Source organism: Sminthopsis crassicaudata, chromosome 3 (genome assembly GCF_048593235.1).
Source record: "Sminthopsis crassicaudata isolate SCR6 chromosome 3, ASM4859323v1, whole genome shotgun sequence".
Lineage (NCBI taxonomy): Eukaryota > Metazoa > Chordata > Mammalia > Dasyuromorphia > Dasyuridae > Sminthopsis > Sminthopsis crassicaudata.
In genome coordinates this window covers 15,366,072-15,381,008 of record NC_133619.1, presented here as the reverse complement: position 1 = coordinate 15,381,008, position 14,937 = coordinate 15,366,072, and the positions used below count along the sequence as shown (strand labels likewise).

Here is a 14,937-nt window from a genome sequence, read left to right as displayed (position 1 = left end):
AAGTAGATATGTGACCAGAATATAAATGGGCATACAATTAAAAAAAAAATAGAGAATGGAAAGTAGTGCTGTGCATAATAACTATGGCTAGAGGGAAAATTCTTAGCTAAACAAGGAATTGAGGTGATCATGAAAGTTTAAATTTCTTTCTCGATTTTTTTCCCTTTTTGAGCTGATTTTTCTTGTGCAGTCCAATAGATGTGAAACTATGTACAGAAGAATTGCACATGTTTAACTTATATTGGATTACTTGCTGGCAAGGAATAGATGCAGGGAAGGGAGGGAGAAAAATCTGGAATATAAGATTTTACAAGAGTAAATGTTGAAAATTATCTTTGAAAATTATCTTTGCATATATTTTGAAAATAAAAAGCTATTATTTTAAAAAAGAAGATAGACTTGATTTGATGACAGTTCTTGAAGTTAGAATTAGAAAGGAGGGAGTAAGGAAGGAGATAAAAAATGGGAAAAAAAAGTATTTATTAAGCATCTATTAGATGATGGCCACTTGTGTTGAGAGCTTTACAAGTATTGTCTCATTTGATTCTCACACCAATCCTGGGAAGTAGGTATTATTATCTTAATTTTACAGCTGAGGAAACTGAGATAAATAGGTGACTTGTCCAGGTTCAGATATAGTAAATATCTGAGGCTGAATTCAAATTCAGATGTTTCTGATTCCAAACTACTTGCTCTATCCTCTACATAGCTGTCTCTGAAATGGGAAGACAATTGGAGTCAGGGAATAATCCAAGTACTTTTAAATAATAAGTGAAAATGAAAACAATTGAGGTTCCACTTCACCCATCAGATTAGGAAAGCTGACAAAAAAATAAAGGAAATGGCATTTCTTAGTCTGTGGAAAGAAAAGCATATTAATGTACTACTGGGGATCTACGAATTGGTTCAACCATCTTGGAAAACAATTTCAAACAACACTGGAAAAATTACTAAACTATAAATATTTTTGCCCCAGTATCATAAGTGCCTGGAAGAGGATAAAGATAAAGGGAAAGGAATATATACAAAATGGCAGCAAATAATTAGAAGCAATGCTTATCAGAGAAGAGCTGAAAAAAAAATATGGCAAATTAATATAATGGAATCATTGCACCCTAAGAAATTGGGAATAAGAAATCTAAGAACCATGGAATGACCTCTTTGTACTAGTGCAGAGCAATTTAAGCAGAACCAAGAATACTTGAGAATGAAATAATCTAAACAATTTTAAAAGCTATCAAATCAATGGTGAATCTTACTTTAGGATTCTGGTGGTAAAGCTGATTCTCAGCAGAGAAATAAAAATTGATAGTACAGAATTAGATTCATGTTTTAAAATATAAGAAATTGGTTTGTTTAGCTTTTTTCTCACAAAGAAGGATTATGGGAGAAGGATAAACAGGATTAAAGGGAAATATCCACGATGCTTAAAATATAGCAATAATCCTTTTAAAAACATGTTTTCATTTCATGTATTCTAACTATAGATCACAAATATTTTTAAGTATCTTTTTTGATGTCTTAGCATAGAGTCCTATTTTCTTTGTTTTACCTAGAGTTTTTTCTGCATCTAATGATAAAAGCTTATATAATAATATTTTCTTAATGGCATGATGTATCATATTAGTTGTTTTCTTATTAAATAATTCTTGAATCTTATATTTTTATACGTTATATATTTAAAACAATGAATATTTTTAAAAATAATATATTGTTGTATTTTATATATTTTTTAAATCTTGAAACTAGGCTGACTTAGATTGGTTCACTTCTCTTTAGGCAATCTGGTATTTCCTTCACCTTGGGGACTCATCACATTGTTATAGATATGGTATATAAATAAGCACTTAACCCTGCTAAAACTCTGAATTCCTGAGCTTAAACAATGTTGTATCTTATCTTTCCAATCTACCACTAAGTTATCTTTCTCTTCTTTATCTGTATCTAGTTTGGAGATTATTCAAGTATTTGCCTTATAGAAATAGAGTCCTTCTTCTAGTTTTGGAAATGGCTTGTATATTTTAGAGATTTTTTTATTCTTTAAACTTTGAGCTCATTCATTCCATCATGATTATACGTTTCTTCTCTCCTTTTCAGTAATTTTTGAGGATTCAGATCTATGATTTCATTCTAAAATCTCCAGGTGAGGAAAGTCTATCTATTAAGTCTAGATAGTCATTAACTTGATATCTTGAGAGATTCCTACTGGCATTGAGACTTTAAGTGACTTTATTGAGAAACACATCCAATATGTGTAAAAACAGAATTTAGATGAAGTTCTTTTTCAAACCAGGGCTATCTTTAATGACTATACCACTCTATATATGTGTATGTAAATATGTATATGTGTATATTTATATAGATACATATACAACACATTATATATGTTATAGTTTTATAAATATTTCCTGTCTATTCTCAGCTTTATTGAAAGATGTTGTGTGTATATATGTGTGTAATAAATGTAAATGTGTTTATTTCCTCTGTCATTTGTTGTTATTTCTCATTTCAGCAATTTGACTTTCTTTTCTTTTACTAAATCTATTAATGGTTAATTAATTGTATTGTTCTTTAAAATAACAATTTCATGTCTTAATTCAATTGTTCTTTTTTTTTTCAAATTTTCTGTTGTGATATTATACTACTACACTGTAAGAAATGATGAATAGCTTGATTTAAAAAAAAAAAAAAGCATGAAAAAACTTGGATGAAATAATGAAAAGTGAAATGAACAGAACCAAGAGAACCTTTGCTAAAGTAACAGCTATATTTTTCAAAGGGAACAACTAAGTTATTGTGAGTATTACAAATATGCAAATCAACTACAAAGGACCCCCGAAGGAAAATGCCATCCACCTTCAGAAAAAGAACTGATAAATAGAAGTATGCATAGTATGGTGTTTTACATAGATATAGATCTATATGTATTGTGTGTCAAATGATGATCTTCTCTGGTGTGGGGTAGAGGGAATTTAAAATGTAACAAAAAATAAATACAAGTAAATTTTTATATTTTTCCTATTTTGTTTTTCCTTGAGCATCTATTTTGTGTATCTATTAATGTTCTAATTTCTTTAACAGCAAAAGAATTATATTGTTTTTCTCCTTTTGTTTCATGTTGAGCAAACAATTAGTCTCAGTAACTTCTAAGATCCTTCTAAGATCTGGCTTTATCAATGCTCTTTGAATGATTTCTATCATTGCTTTTAATTTGAATAAATTCATTATGAAACAAGGCAATTAATTCACCATATGCTGGAGTATGGAAAATCCTAATCAAATATAAATGTGGAAGAAGAATTTTTAAGTGTTGTGGTCTTATATAGGAATATCAATGGACTTTTCCTTCCTTTTTTTTTTTTTTTTCTTTCCCTGAGGCTGGGGTTAAGTGACTTGCCCAGGGTCACACAGCTAGGAAGTGTTAAGTGTCTGAGATCACTTTTGAACTCGGTTCTTCCTGAATTCAGGGCTGGTGCTCTATCCACTGTACCACCTAGCTGCCCCCGACTTTTCCTTTCCTTAATGGAAATCCCAATGGAGTATGGAAATTCCAATCAAATATAAAAGTGGAAGAAGAATTTTTAAGTGTTGTAGTTTTATAGAGGAATATCAATGACTTTTCCTTTCCTTAATATGATGGATAATATTTCTAAAACCAAAAGTCAGAATTATGGATAAAGAGAATGAATTAGAGGACTTTCTACTAAGATCAAAACTAAAGCAATAATGTCCATCATCACACCAGTTATTGGTAGAAGTACTTGAAATGCTAGCTATACTAATAAGACCCCAAAATTAAGTATAGGTAAAAGAGAAAACAAAAATCTTTCTCTTTTATAGATGATATAATATCTTACTTGGAGTATCTAGAGAGTCTACTAAAATTAATTTTAAAAAAATACAGCAAAGTTGCAAAACATGAAGTAAATCCACCCCAATAATTAGTATTTCTATATATTACCATCCTCTCCTCACAAAAGAATGCTGCAAGAAGATATGGAAAGAGAAATTTCATTTAAAATATCTACAGGATACATAAAATCTTTGGTAATCTATCTGCTAAGACACAGAAACTATGTGAATTCATTCACAAAACATTCTTTGAACAAATGAGATGGGCCTAAATTATTGGAGGAATATTAATTGGTCAAGGATAAGGCAAGTAAATTTAATAAAAAGGACAATGCTACAAAAATTAATTTACTCATTCAATTCCATAACACACAAGCAACCAAAGGATATTTTTATAGAGCTAGCAAAAGTAAGAGAAAATCTGAAGAAATAAAAGATCAAGAATCTCATGGAACATAATTTTTTAAAAAATCGGAAGTGGACCTAGATCTCTAATTATACTATAAAGTAGTAATTGCTAGGCAACAAAAAAATCAATCATATTAAATAGAAGCAAAAGAACTTGATAATCTAGTGCTGGATAAATCCAGAAATTGCTACTGGAATATGAGTTTAATAGGCAAAAATTTCTGGGAAAACTGGAAAGCACTCTAGCAGAAACTAAATATATCTCAACATTTCACCCTTTATAGGGAAGCAGCTAGGGGGCACTGTAGATAAAGGCCTAGACCTGAAGTTAGGATGAAAGAAGTTCAAATCTAGCTCCAGACACATATTAATTATGTGACCCTGGAAAATTATTTGACCTCTATTTGTCTCACTTCTTTCATCTATAAAATGAGGATTAAAACTAGCATCCATCCTTTGGGAATCTTTTAAGGATAAAATGATATAATATTTGTAAAGCATTTTCAAACCCTTATGGACATGCTAATTCTGATTATACCAAGATAAGATCTGAGTAGATACATGACTTAAACTTAAAAGGTAATGTCATTAACAAAATAGAGAAGCAAGGAAAAAATTATTTTTTGAACTATAAGATAAATGTTCAAGACCAAATAAGGGATAGAAAGGACCACAGGTAGAAAAATGACTCATTTTTATTAGATAACATTTAAAAGGTTTTGCAAAAACCAAACCAACATGGCTAAAAATAGAACAGAAATAGATGACCAGAAAAAAAAAAGCCTCAAAACCAGAAGAGTTTATTTGTCTGAAAGACACCATTTCCAACATAATAAGAAACCTGTTCAAATTAATAAGAATAAGAACCATTTCCCAACTGAAAATGGTCAAAAGATTTGTTGAGAGAAATCTAATTTAACCATATTATGTAAAAAAAAAACTCTAAATCATTCATAATTAGGGAAATGCAAATTAAAGCAAATTTGTTTTTCTACTTTATGCTCATCAGATTAACAACATTTAACCCCCCCACCTCCAAAAAAAAAAAAAAATAGAGGAAAAATACAAACATTCGAGGAGTTATAGAAAAAAATAGCCACATTGATGCATCCTTTGTAAAATTGTGAGTTGGCCCTGCCAGTCCAGAAAATCATTTGGAACTGTGGCCCTAAAGTTCTAAATGAAGCATATCATTTGACCCACTACTTTTACTTTACAGCAATGACAAAGACAGAGGGAAAGAACTTACATGCACAAAAATATTTATATGGATTTTTTCTTGTAGTAGAAAGTTCTAAAACTAAAAAACTAAGGGAACTTATTTTCAAGGGGTAATGGCGGAACAATTATGGAATATGAATGTAATGGAAAACTGCAAAGGCATAAGAAATTATGAGATGATTTCAGAGAAATCTGGAAAGTGTTATATGTGCTGATGTAGAAAGAAATGACTAGAAGCAGGAGAACAATTTCCTATAGTAACAAAAACATTTTAAAGATAAACAGATTTGAAATATGTATAAAATCTGGTCAACATAATGATTGACTATGATTCTGGAGGAATCATGATGAAACGTGGTACCCATTTCCTGGCGTAGTTGATGCACTCAAAGTGAAAATTGAGTAATATATATATTTGGATATTTTTTGAAAATGCAGAAATTGAATTTGTTCGACTATGCATATTCAATGCAAGGATTTTCTTTTTCTTTCTGTTTTTCCTACCATGGGTGGAAATGGGTAGGAAGCAAGATGGATAATTTTTTGTTCATTGAAATAAAAGAAATTAAAATAACAAATATTATAGTGTCTTTTTACTAATTATTTGATATCATTTATAACTTAAAAAGATAAATTTAACAATTTTAAGAGCTTATTACATGGCACCCAGGCCTTCTATGCTTTCTATGTTCTTCCATGTTATCATCTCTTGCTCTACTTTCACTTGCTTCCTTTCACAATCTTGACCTTGAAGTCCACCAAGTCAATGTTTCCTTGGAATCTCCTTCCCTTCTTACCTTTGATAAACCACCTCCTTCTTCTATCATTCCCAGCATAGCCTTCTCTGCTCTTTCAGCCTACAGGAAGTCTCACAACCATGCTGACGAGGTCTACCACCGAGCAGGCTATTATCTCTTCCCAGCTGGACTCACACTGGACCCAGGTCATCTTTTTATACTTCCTTAATTTAATCTCAAGCAAGACATCAATGATTTCATGTTTGTATTTGTGTATTTAGTACCTAACCCAGTATGTAGCACATAGTGGCTGCTGAGAGAACAAATACAAACTCAAGGCACTGTTTTGAAGAAAATTCTCCTTGAAATAGGTGTATGTATGTGCATGTGTGTATATAAAAAGAGAGGGAGAGAGAGAGAGAGAGAGAGAGAGAGAGAGAGAGAGAGAGAGACAGAGAGAGAGACAGAGAGAGAGACAGAGAGAGAGACAGAGAGAGAGACAGAGAGACAGAGAGAGACAGAGACAGAGAGAGAGAGAGAGAGAGAGATAGAGAGAGAGAGAGACAGAGAGAGAGACAGAGAGAGAGACAGAGAGACAGAGAGAGACAGAGACAGAGAGACAGAGAAGGAGGGAGGGAAAGAGAGAGACAGAGACAGAGAGAGGGAGGGAGGGAGGGAGGGAAGAAGGGAGAAGAAGAGGGAAAGGGAGAGAGAGAAATATGATATAATAGAATGCACAATAGGATTGGTATATGCCCCAAATGTCTTTCACGTTGTTTCCCCTACAGGAGGGTCCGAGGATTCTGCTACCATAAGACGTTTAATGGTATGTGATGGAAATTTGGTAGACTTTGAAACATGTGTAGACCTGCAATAACTAGTTTTGATTTGCTAATCCTATGGTTAGGAAAAGCTTTTTTGATTGACCATATAGTCAGAACTGAGGATGCTTTTCAGTTAATCAACAAACACATATTAGGTGCTTACTGAGTGCCAGTACATACACTGGGCATACAAACACACACACAAAAATAATCCATGCATGCAAGAAGTTTACAATCTACTAGGGAAGCTAAAAAATCCAGGGAGAAAGAGCCTTCATGGATAAGTCCAAAGGAATGCAGTCACTTGGGAGATGGAGAAATGGCTGGCCTGGAACACTCTTCTTCAATGAAGATTCTGGGAGTCTACGAACTTTTAAAAAATTATATTTTGAGAACTGCATAGACCAATTGGTCTGATTGCAATCCCATATTTTTATGCATTGTATATAGAAACCAGATTCTGAAAAGAGGTCTTCCATCAATATTTATTAAACACCTACTATGTGCCAGGTACCATGCTGGCATTGGGACACAAAAAGATAGTCTCTGCCCTCAAGGAGCTTACAATCTAATGGGGGATACCTCCTGCCAACAAAAATATTCGAAACAGGATTAATTGGAAAAACTTGAGCGGGAAGGCAGTAAAATTAAAAGGGCGAGGGAAGGCTTCCTGAAGAAAGAGGGATTTTAGTTGGGACATAAAAGAGAAGTCAGTGGTCAGAGCTGAGGAGGAAGACCATTAGGAGACCAGAGAAAATGCCCAGATCTGGATGATGGAGCATCTTCTTTGTGGCAGGAGGCCAGAGTCACTGGATGGAGGGAGCGTGTTAGGGAGTGAGGTGTGAGAACGGTGGGAGGAGGCAGGTCGGGAAGAGCTTCACCAGCATGCCTTGCCCAAGGACTCTGGGATACAAGAAAAACTTAAGAATTCCTGAATTAGATCATCTCTAAGATCCCCTTGACCTCTGATCCTGTGATCTCTTCCTCTTAACCGCCTATTTCAGATTTAGCCAAATGTCTGTATCACCGATCTTTTTGTTATATAGCATGTGAATAAAGCCTGTATGGGAGACTCAGTTTTCCCATCTGTAAAATGGGGGTTGTTCTGCAGAAAATACCACATTTTGTTGTTTCCAGTAGCTTTGTATTCTAGCCTTAGAAAAATATATCTCTCAGGTTAGAGAAATGAGAGGGTACATTGGACAGTAATGTCAAAAAAGACTGTGAACTTGAGAAACGATTACCTCCATGTAAATGATAGGAATCTTAGTGTTCCCACTCACATTCTGCTTTCCTGTCTCCAGGATCAGTTTACCCCAGAGAGAAAATAATAGTTGTGAATTTCAGAATTCTTCTGGGTGCTTCATTCCCTGCCCCAGCATTGGGCATTTCGGCTTTTGCCCCTCTTCCCATCAAAGACTGGCCATTTTCTTCTCTCCTTTCCCAGCTTCCTTCCTCTTTCCCCCTTCTGGCTTTATATCCTGCCTCCAGCTCTCCTCTTCTCCCCCCTCCCATCCTTTCCTGCCTCTCTCTGCCCCTCACGGCAAAAACAACTTCACCTTTTCACTGATTTCTGATAAGAGTCCCCAATCTGATATTAACTTAAAACTTCCTTGATTCCTTAAAGTAGGTTATTCATTAACAGGGCTTAAACCACGGGTTGTTGGCCAAATCTGACCCATTCATCCCGGGGATCTGCTGGGAGAACTTTCCACCAGGCTGCGGCCCCAGCCGTCTTTGGATCAGAAGGTGGGGAATGTGGAGCAAAGATTATTCGCCGCTTGATTCTGCAGGACAAGTCCACGGTGAGTGAACCCAGTGTTCAACCGGATGGTTTGACAGGCCCCAGAGCAAGTCAGCTGCCTCCACATAGCACAGAGGCAGGGGCCAGAACCCTTCACTCCCTGGAATGGGCTGGAGAAGAATTGCTGTAAAGCCCAAGTATTGTGCTTCTTCATTGTTTCAGCCATCCAGGGCTTCCTGACCTGAGAGGTATGACTGATAGGCCATGTTCCTGTCCATTAGTTTCCCAAAAGCCAATAATGAAGGGGCTGGGAGTGAGGGGTCGAGGCAACCTGAATTTACTAGCTAGTTGGCAGATTGTACAAAAAGCTTTGCTCGGGCATTGTGGGAAGCCCTTGATGCCTGCATTTAAATTATAACTGTGAAAGAGAGACTTTTGTACATGGCCAGGTTATGGTAGACTTGCTTCCTTGCTTCAGAATTAATAAACTCTCTTCTGGAGATCAGCATGTGCATTTTCCTTTGGTCCTCCCCCTATCCCACCCCCAACCAAAAAAAAAAAAAAAATCCCAACAATCACTGGGTTTCTCCAAGAAACTTTGTGAACTAGAGGACTTGACCTTGCTCCAGAGTTCTAGAAGAAAAATTAAAGGGCATCTCTGTAGGCATTTGGGATACTAGAGACCACAACGACTTATTTAGAAATTGCAATCTTGCTCTCTTTCAGTGGGAATTTTCTAAATTACTGTTCAGGCACTCCTCCTGCCCCCCTCTCACCCCCAGTTTGGCTTGTGTACTTAAACCACTTCTATGATCCGGCAAGATCCCTTACATTACACAATTTCGTCTTGCCTCAAGAATCCCCCATCTAAGATGGCTTGTGTAATTGTTTAATTAAAGAAAGGTTTGCTTAACTTGGAAATGCCTTTATACTGCAAAAAAATGAAAAGTCAGCATCATTGCTATAGAAATGAAAGCAATGGTCTTTTAAATCAGATTTTTCAAGCAAGGTTCCTTCCCTTCCCCCCCCTTCAAGGCTAATTTGAGTGTCAATCAATGATGGCAAGTGAAAATGTATGCTGGGTATGTTTGGGATAAGCAGAATCCATTAATCTGGGGGTTTAAAATATTTACTGGCTACAAAGGTCCAATTTCATAGATTCTTAACTCTCTTTGAGGAACAAAAAAAAGTTTTCCATTTGTATTTCAGTAAAGTTTGTTATATGATATCGTTATGTTGGGGGGAGATCAGCTGTAATCATTAAAATATAATTATTAATTTGTATGTGATTAAGAAAATTAGCCTGTGAAAATAGAAACTGGATGAGTTTAAAAAATAATAATAATAAGGACCAAGTGCCCAGCTCTTTCGGTTCCATTGAAATAGCTCAACATCCACAGGCTTTGAGGAGAAGTTCAGAGCAGAAACATGCCATGACAGGAGAAACTGAGAGGGGTGCAGGGAACAATAGGCGTCTTGTGGGAGGCTGGAAATGTATGCGGCCGATTCCCATGGGAACTCCTGGAGGCCATTCATGTGGTGTGAAAAAGATGCTCTTTCAAAATAATCTTTAATCCTTCCTTTCAAGGGGGGAAAAAAAAATCTGTGAACTTTAGCAAAAGATTTTGCCACCCAAATTATTCATTGGGCCAGTTATCAACTAGTAGTTTTTGTTTGTTTGTTTGTTTTTAAGGGGGAAAAATGAAGTTATTGATGGTGTTTGGGAGACTGTCTCTTGTAAATATTACTTTCAAAGGATGATGGTGTTTGTGAGCCTTTGGAAGACTTTGTGGCTCTTGTAAACTTTACTCTTAAAGGATGATGGTATTTAGGAGCATTTGTGTTTTTTGTAAATTTTACTCTCAAAGGATGATGGTGTTTGGGAGCCTTTAGAAGACTTTGTGGCTCTTGTAAACTTTACTCTCAAAGGATGATGGTATTGAGGAGCATTTGTGTTTTTATAAACTTTACTCTTAAAGGATGATGGTATTTAGGAGCATTTGTGTTTTTTGTAAATTTTACTCTCAAAGTATGATGGTGTTTGGGAGCCTTTAGAAGACTTTGTGGCTCTTGTAAACTTTACTCTCAAAGGATGATGGTATTTGGAAGCCTTTGGAAGACTGTGACTCTTGTAAACTTTACTCTCAAAGGATAATGGTATTTAGGAGCATTTGTGCTTTTTGTAAACTTTACTCTCAAAGGATGATGGTGTTTGGGAGCATTTATGCCTCTTGTAAACTTTACTCTCAAAGGATGATGGTGTTTGGAAGCATTTGTGCCTCTTGTAAACTTTACTCCCAAAGATGATAGTATTTAAGAGCATTTGTGCTTTTTGTAAACTTTACTCTCAAAGGATGAGGGTGTTTGGGAACCTTTAGGAGATTTTGTGCCTCTAGTAAACTTTATTCTCATAGGTGTTTGGAAGCCTTTGGGAGACTCTTTGCCTCTTGTAAACATTACTTTCAAAGGATGACGGTGTTTGGATCAACTGGGCTTTTCTTAGTGTAGATGTGCCCACATTGCTCACAGCCAGTTGGCTAGCTGTTTCTGTTTCTTGCATTTATTCCTGACTTGTGGTAGAGAGATGGGATGAGCCAGAGGCTAGGGAATTGGGCTCAAAAAGGAGTTAAGTGCCTCATCCAAAGTCACATGACTAGTAATAATAGCCAAGTTAGAATTTGAATCCAATACTCTTCACAATATCTTGCTGCCTCTCAGAATTGTGCATGGAATTGAGCACGGCAGAGGAAAAGAGCCAGGGGAGAAAGAAGAGCACCTCCGAGCGCTGGGGGAAGTCGGATCACCAATGGAACATTGGCTTTGATAAAAAAAAATGAGATACTGAGGGACGGAGATTTTCATTCCTAGGACAAGCATTTAGCATTGCATCTAAGGGGCCCCAGGCTTGGCCCTGGCCTTAGAAAAACCAGAGGAAAGGTGACCTAGCCCCTAGTCCGGGAGCCTAGAAGTGTGGCCTGTATGAAAGTGTGTTCAGCTTTTGCCAGCATTTTTCAAAGGAAATGATGACTCTAGAAGAAGGCTTGAAGTCAGGAAGATTCTTAATATACCTTAAAGTACTTGACATCCATTATCTCCTTGAATCCTCCCAATAACCCTGGAAGGCAAGTGTTATTATTATCTCCATTTTACAAAGAGGGAAACTGAGGTTGAAGAGCCTAAGAGATATGCCCAAGATCACACAACTAATAAATATCTGAAACAGGATTGGGAATCGGTACTGCTTGTCTCAAAGTCTTGCTCTCTACCCAATGTGTCTGGATGCCTAGAATGATTAAAAAAATGAAAAATGACAAGGAGAGGATGAATAAAGTTTTGTTATGGCTGTTTTAATAAGTGACTTTGTGGTGTTCAGTCGCTTTTTCAATTGTATCCAACAATTTGTGACCTCATTTGGAATTTTCTTGATAAAGATCCTTCTCCAGCTCATTTTGCAGATGAGGAAACTGAGGTAAACAGAGTTAAGTGACTTGCTCAAAGTCATACAGCTAGGAAATGTTTGAGGCTGGATTTGAACTCAAGATGAGTCTTCTGACTCCAGTCCCAGCATTCTATCACTATAGCATCACCTAGCTCCCTTAATAAGAAAAAGAGTGACAATTATGCATTCATATATGAAAAATTTTGAGATGGCCTTCCCTAACTAGTTTTCCAACTTGGTTTGGACACTTAGATGGTTATGTAAACTTGATCAAGCAATTAATTGGGGGGGAGGGGCTTAGTTTCCCTATCCATAAAATGTGAATTATAATACCTATAAAATAAGAAATATAGGGACAGCTAGGTGGCGCAGTGGATAGAGCACCAGCCTTGAATTCAGGAGGACCCAAGTTCAAATCTGCTCTCAGACACTTAACATTTCCTAGCTGTGTGACCCTGAACAAGTCACTTAACCCCAATTGCTCTCAGCAAAAAAAAAAAAAAAAAAAAAAAAAAAAAAAAAAAGAAAGAAAGAAAGAAAGAAAATACTATGTTGTGATCCACATTCAATTCCCACAGTCCTCTCTGGTTGCTGATGGCTGTGTCCATCACAAGATCATTGGAACTAGCTTCAAGATGATGTAAGTTCTTCAGCTACCAATAAAGGTACCCGATACTCTATCATCAGAGGTGGGGTAGGGCTTCAAGGTCCTTGGATTGTAATGGGAATAGATCTCAAGCCATTGAGTCTTCCCCTGCTCTTTATAGATGAGGAACTTGAACTCTAGTTAGGCTAAGGAGCTTGCCCCAAATCACAAAGATAGTTGGCGATAGAGATGGGAAATTAAAGAGGTCCTTCCCCTTCTCTTTCTGCGCTAGTTTGCCTCTGGAGCATTAAGACTACAGGCAGCTCACCACCTGCCACAGCCAAGGTTCCCACCATTGTTCCCTGCATCTCCCCTGGGACTGGACACACTAAGACTTCACTGGTGTACAGTATGATACAGAATCAGCAGCTGAAGCCTCCCCAGGGCTGCCCCCCACTGGAACAGAGGACCCTTAAGATGGCTGATCAGAGAGGGCTGAGTTAGGGGGAGAATATTTGCAAGCCCCAAGCTGAAAAACATTCATCTTGAGCTCTTCAGATGAGATGCCCACTTGAAGGTTTTTTATTTTTTTTTTTAAACCAACTGGTTTAATCTCCTCCTTTGAGGCACCTAGTCCAACCCTCCCATTTTTCAGATGAAAAAACTGGGGCTTAAGGAGGTCAGTGACCCGGCCGAGGTCACGCTGGGAATAAGCAATGAGCTCTCAGGCTCCTAGCATTTTAGCTATTTAGACTCCGAGGTCCCTTCCAGCTCCGGTTCTATCCTCCCACAATCCCTTGTGGTAGACATGAGCAGACTGAAAAAACGGCTTGCCTGAAACTCCTGACACGAGTTGAGAAATGGGTCCCAAATAGAGCATCACATACCCCCCCCCCTTTCTGATCCTTGAATTCCGCGGCTGTATCCCCTGGGGTCTCCATCCTTAAACAGCCCCCACGTGTGGCCCAGCCACGGGCCCAGGGGCAGTCTGATTACCTGAGGCTCTTTCTAGGCCAGTTCCCCTGAGTTCCAGGTGATTTGTGTAAGCCCCGGAGGGAGGGGAGCGCCCATCAGCTCTTGGCTCTCATTCCCCCGGCTTTAAGAAAGGGCCCACATGACTCCCCCCTTCACCTGGCCCGGCTGGCTTTGAACACTCCCTCTGTTCTGGGTGGTTTCCCCCTCTCCCCAATCTTCCTGGAGAAAGGCTAGTTTTTCATGAACACAGGGACTCTTGTGTTCTCGCTTGAAAAAACACTGCAGTTGGCTGCCACGGGCTTTGTATTTCATCCCAGGAAACGCAGCATTTCCCCGGGAGATAAGGTTGCCCCCGCCGAGGCTCAGCCCGCCACCTGACCCGGGGCGCGCTGCATCAGGCTGCCTGGCATTCCAGCCCCTTGGCACTGCCATGGACGAGCCGAGGCTCCCGGGCTCCAGCGGGCCGCCCCCCGGGGGGCTGCCTCCCCGGCCGCCCGGGCAGAGTTAGAGCGCCGGCCCCGCCTCCCCGGAGGCAGGGGAGCTTCTGGAGAGGGGCGCAGGTAACGGGAGCCAGGGGAGCTCGGGGGGGCCGGGCCGGGGGCGCAAGGCTTCGCTTTGCCTCGCCGGCTCGCTTTCTGGCGGCCCGAGCCACCGAGACACTATCTCCAGCCCGGTGGGAGGCCACGGGCACCGAGGCGGGGGTAACGTGAGCACTTTAAGCCTCGGACCGCGGGGATTATGGGGAGAGGGTGGAGGCCGGGAGGAATTTTATCGGCTCTGCCAATTAGCATCGAGCCGCGGGCCAAAATGCAATCTGGAGCTGCTTAAGGAGGGGGAGGGGAAAGGGGAGGAGGGGGTGAAGGAGGGGTGGGGGAGGAGATAGTGAAGGAGGGAGGGGGGAGGTAATGAAGCGGGGAAGGGGAGATTGTAAAGGAGGGGAGAGGGAAGTAGTGAAGGAGGGGAGGGGGAGGAGGTAGTGAAAGGTCATACTCTTTCTGCACTTGTTTGCTGGGGGAGGAGGAGGAGGAGGAGGAGGAGGAGGAGGAGGAGGAGGAGGAGGAGGAGGAGGAGGAGGAGGAGGAGGAGGAGGAGGAGGAGGAGGAGGAGGAGGAGGAGGAAGATGTCCAATCCTGGGGGCTGGTGGGGGAGAC

At 38.9% G+C, this 14,937-nt stretch overlaps 1 protein-coding gene across 1 annotated transcript in view; it reads left to right on the top strand.

The window, feature by feature from the left end:
* The first annotated feature begins 13,943 nt into the window (after positions 1 to 13,943).
* VEPH1 (ventricular zone expressed PH domain containing 1) overlaps positions 13,944 to 14,937 on the top strand; it is a 189,035-nt gene continuing 188,041 nt past the window's right edge. Inside the window, 1 exon segment of the mRNA XM_074298072.1 lies at positions 13,944 to 14,346. The gene's annotated coding sequence lies outside the window, so the exon portion shown is untranslated.